The 5,000-nt window shown below is 37.9% G+C and overlaps 2 long non-coding RNA genes across 3 annotated transcripts in view; one reads left to right on the forward strand and one right to left on the reverse strand.

The window, feature by feature from the left end:
* Positions 1-5,000, reverse strand: part of LOC138015727 (uncharacterized) — a 14,897-nt gene that overhangs the window by 2,584 nt on the left and 7,313 nt on the right. The window contains exon 1 of one of the 2 annotated variants that reach the window (XR_011125618.1): positions 1-92. This exon is cut by the window's left edge and continues 266 nt beyond it. The exons of the other annotated variant lie outside the window; for it this stretch is intronic. This is a non-coding gene — a long non-coding RNA (uncharacterized lncRNA). Of the gene's footprint in view, positions 93-5,000 lie in introns of those variants that run through there. 2 annotated transcript variants of the gene reach the window in all.
* LOC138015933 (uncharacterized) lies at positions 225-3,049 on the forward strand. The gene is made up of 2 exons (XR_011125670.1): positions 225-480; positions 2,508-3,049. It is a non-coding gene; the product is annotated as an uncharacterized lncRNA (long non-coding RNA).

Genomic DNA, 5,000 nt, shown 5'->3' on the forward strand with positions numbered 1-5,000 from the left:
AAAGCGTTCCCTTTTTGAGTCCAAAACGAAAGGAATCTTCCTTTCTTTCACTTTCCTACGTTCAACAAGACGAAAGAACAACATATCACCTTCGCGCCGAAATTTGATCACTGTTGTCATGACAGCGTGCACATGCGTAGACGTTATTCAGCCCAGCACATGGGCATTTTGTCTGAGCATGCGCGAAGGGAATCGAATTATTCGAGTTCGGCGCCATTGTTATTTTGAACGCGCTGCCCGCGGGTTTTTAAACGAGCGATCTACACTTTGAAAAATATTTTGTCAAGAGAGATGAAAGATTGTAACAAAATTACACACTTTTCTATCACTATGGATATTCTTCGAGTTTGTTGGGAGTTCGGATGAGAATATTTTAATGATCAAATCCCGGACAAAACGAGATAAAAGCCCAAAGAAGTGGAGTTTGGCATTTGATTTACCAAAGTTCAAGATGTTCACACGAGAAGACAAATGATGCAGGTTAGTTTGAAGATGTTGAAGCTTTATTGTTATGAATCACAGGGCTGCATATTGACACGATCCTCAGATAAACCACCCTTTATGAGATGGAAATTTTGAATTTGAGCTGATTTTGCTTCAACTTTGAAGTAAGTTTTCATCATAATTCCGCCGGCCCCCAAGCTTTAAATTACTTCAAATAACATTGTCTCTTCTTCCTCTTTGCAGCCGCTTGGGACTCCAGGCTTTAAAAAATGCGCTGTTTGTAGGATTACAATGTTATTACAACAGCTTTTGGCAAATTTTTATTTGGGAAGTTTTGATTGATTTTCCAAGTCGTGGATCACAAAAGTCTTCTGTCTTGCTGCTCTCCAAGTCTGTTGTGCAGAGCATATAGTTGTCCATTTTTAACAAGGTTGTAGTGTCATTTCAATACACGATGACTTTTGCAATTTTTTTTCCTGTGCTTCAGTAGGTATTTTTGTAATTGCTTTTTTCGTCTCCTAGAGCTAACTTAAGTCAAAAGTTCGGTTAAACTACCCTTTTTCGCCGGCCCCCAAGTCCGAGAACACTTTTAGTGCATTGTTTGTTTATTTGTCCTCCGCTTCATCTGGTTTATTTATTCCGAAAAAATGCGTGCTCTTTTTTGTAACAAGGCAAACTACTACCGTTTGCTGTCGAAGATTTCACATTTGGAGCTTGTCCATGTAGTTTTCGAACTGGATGGCGTAAGCTGTGTTATCGTGTTTATTTCATTAGCATGCTGCTACCTAGCAGACTAGCATTAGAAGCTCGTCGGTTTTTTTTTTCTACGTGCAGCAATTGAATTTACCTCAGCAAGTGTTCTTAGACGAGCGATTTAAGAAATAAGTGAGAATGCTCATTCAAAAAGATTTGGTTGTAATTCTGGAGACGAGCTCTGTAGGGCAGAACAAACATTTTGCTTTTAGTGTGTATCCCTTAGCCTGTAGAGGAATGCCAATCACGATTTCTTTAGATGCATGTGTTAGTTATACATTTGTACAAAAAAATGTTAGGAAACACGTTTTACTTGCCAAAATCCCGTTGTACCGTCTAGAATAAGTGAAACATGCACTTGATTATCTCCAAGACCTGTCACTATATTTTGATCATCTTCTCAACAATCATTATTCACAAATAATATGTTACACATCAGATTTGTCATGTGCTGGCTCTTCCAACAATCCATATACTGTAGTATAAAAATCAATAAATGTTCACCACAATTCACGGGTAAAGGAAGGTACAAAATTATGTTGAAAACTAGATGAACAATAATACTTTCAAATTTGCAATGAGAGTAAGCAAGGGAGTTCATTTACATATTACCTTGAATATTATTTGTACCCAAAAAATGTTGAATAAATACTGGGTACAGTGTAGCAAATCTTTATGAGCATTTACAATAATTGTAAAAATCAAGATAGTGTGAGGAAGAGGGAGAGAATGGTTTACTTAAGTTGAAAGAAATGAAACGCTATCTTATTGATGTCTACTTCAGACCTAAAATGGCCATGTTTGATCCTTGCAGTTGTGCCCCCCACTCATGCATAACCATTCCTGCAAGATATCTGGTGAAGTTACTGATGTTTCCAGAAGAGCTGGTTGCAATAAGGCCACCTTGTAGCCCATGCTTGTGGCTTTCAAAGAGGCTAATGGTTGTATGCATCAGAAGCTTGTCTGTTAGTGCTTTGTAGTGACATCTGTTCAGACATGTATTCTGAGCCATGATCAGAAGTACTCTGCAAATTATTATTTAGTTTTAAGGTTAGGCTGTTAATTGAAAGGACAAGGGGAATGTAGTTACCTAGAAGAATGAAAAGAGTTCCATATTGCATGTCTTTAATTTGAAGAATTTACTGTTCACAGTTTCTCGAAAAGTGTCCAGCATCCATAAACAAGTTCTAGTATAAACATAATTCTCCATGTCTTAGGTTTATCAGTAAGCTTGCTTTGGAAAAAGTGTTTCATGTACGGAATTAAAAAGTAGGATCAAAAGAACTGACAGCGTATTCTCTGCTGTTTAGAGACATGGGCAGTGGCTCAACAATTGGAGCAATGGACAGAAGTGATGGCTGAGAGGTCAAGTTTTGTGGAAAGGTGTTACCTTGAGAACCAGTTGTGAATGAAGATAAACGGGCAGATTGGTTATGTGAAACAGCCATATTTGAAGCTCTTGAAGTTCTGGATTATGATTGGAATCTTAAACACTCATACATAATTAATTTGTTTGCAGTAAAATTAACAGATGTGCTGAATTCATGAGGCTCATATAAATGGGATTCTTTGTTGCTTATAAATTCAATGTACAGTTAAGATTTCAGTAGTTGGAGTCACATCCTACATAATAAAGTGTTGCATGTCATAGTCTCAGTAAGGTGACCTGCAAGTTGATATGAAGAAAAACACTCGTGATCATTAAGTTTTTGATATCCATTTATTGTGAATACAGTTGTTGACCATTTCCTCATATCTTATACTTCCGAAGGACTAACAAATTAAATTATATTTTAGTTCTATACTTGTAAAAGTTTAAAAAGCTTGGGGCTTGATATTAAAAAAGGAATACTCTTTGGTGTGTCACTCTTAACATCGCTTTGTTCCCTGGGCCTGGTCTAGTCAGAACTTACTAATTTCCTGTTGTCATTTTGTAATCAATTTTCAACTTGAATAGTCTGATTCTTTGGAAATGAACACAGAGAAGGATCATTCCTACAGATTGAGACAGTTGTACAAGGTTCAAGAGGGCAGCTTGTTCAATTACAACATGGGAATCATAGACCTTGCTATGCCCTTAGACAGTAGTTATTTATTTCAGGTCCTCAGATTTAGTTCCCTAGGGATTTGGGATGTGCGTAAACTCAAAACCTTAACCAGCTATCTTGCTCTAGTTCCCTGAAGCTAACACCATGTAAGCAGTAATTTTCAAATGGGAGGTGCTCCATGCCATACACGAAACCAAGACTGAACATGACTTACTCTCTGTCAGAAGCTTTAAACGTTCCACTATTTCTAAACATTTTTCTCGTGGGAACATTACCAACTCTATTTTCTAGCTGTTTACTCAGACCATAATTTGGTCGAAGCTGCTGTTTTTGGCCCGTCGTTCACGCTTGTTCGCGTTCATGCCAACAAACTTAAAACCAAAAAAGGCAAGCTACCGTAAACTTTGGGTGTGAACATATATTTTCATAATGTAGCTGAAATTCTCGATATTTTAACACATTTCAAACAATAATGCCCAACAGAACAAAAGAGAGAACAGTGAGAGGTAAACACGTAGGTTGGAATCAAAACTAACGCGGTAAAATGTCTGTCTAGTCTGCTTATGTGTGTTTGAAGAGCCCTTCGAATTATCCAACTTTCGCAAGATTACTGACTACGTGAGAGTTCCACACCAAAACAACTTGTTGTCCCCTTATTATTCGAAAGTACTTTGCTGTGACTTTTTGCCATAAACAGCCCAACCGTTTCTCGATCTTTTGACACCGTCTACACGTAAGGCAAGGAAGATAAACTACACAGATAACTACACGAACTCGAAACTTTTCGCCAGGTAGACCGCCATTATTTTGGTTTCTGCTTATGGCAGGCCAGCGGATACGCTCATAAGAGATCTCAAAGTCGCGCACGCGCAGACAGAATGCCCCTGTGCTATTCAGCCCTGTTGCTAATATGATGTTGAACTTTGGCGCGGGTGGCCTGTGCACAGATTTGTAAACATGGCGGCCACCTGGTGTATGGTTTTCAAAGTTTTTGATCTTTTATTGCTTAGTTTTCTCCGCAAAAATACTTCAGAAGATCTTAAAGGTTTTAAAAGTGCTCAAGCGAGGTATTGAAGGTAAAGATTTCTTTTATTTCAAAAATATTTTGCTATTTGTTTAGGGCTTTTGTTCACGATCGGTGGTTTGATAGCCTCACCATTAACACTTACCTCGTTAACTTTATGATCTCTGTACTTATAAAACAAACAAATTACTTCATGATTGGCTCGTTTGTACGATTTTTATTACTCACTCGTTTTGAAGGATCGTTAAACTCACTCGTTCACTTCGCTCACTCGTTCGTTTACGCGATCCTTCACAACTCGTGAATAAAAATCGTACGCACTCACCAACCATGAAGTAATCTATATTGACCACAAGTTTAAGGTTGCACTCTGAGCATCTGACAGCTTTGTAATACAAGCTAGGTTCACTCAAGTTATTCCCCGTCCGGCGGGGTTAGTTTCTGGATGGGTGACCAAAAAAATTTAACACTTTGTAAGAGAAGCATAGGACCGAAAATTCTATTTTAACGCTCAAAAAGGGGGAAGGAAGCGAGGTACAATTTTTTTTAGCTTGCTTTATGCAAAACAAATATTGATGCAGAGGTAAATAAATATTGATTCACAGTTTTTAGGAAGAGCAGAAGGAAATTTCAGGACGGTCGATTAAGAATAAAATATTTTGCCATCAGCAACAAAATTTACGACATGAAAACAACAGTAATTTTGAACCGCGAATACAACAGGTTACCAT

The sequence above is a fragment of the Montipora capricornis genome, chromosome 9 (genome assembly GCF_036669925.1).
Source record: "Montipora capricornis isolate CH-2021 chromosome 9, ASM3666992v2, whole genome shotgun sequence".
In the NCBI taxonomy this organism is placed as follows: Eukaryota; Metazoa; Cnidaria; class Anthozoa; order Scleractinia; family Acroporidae; genus Montipora; species Montipora capricornis.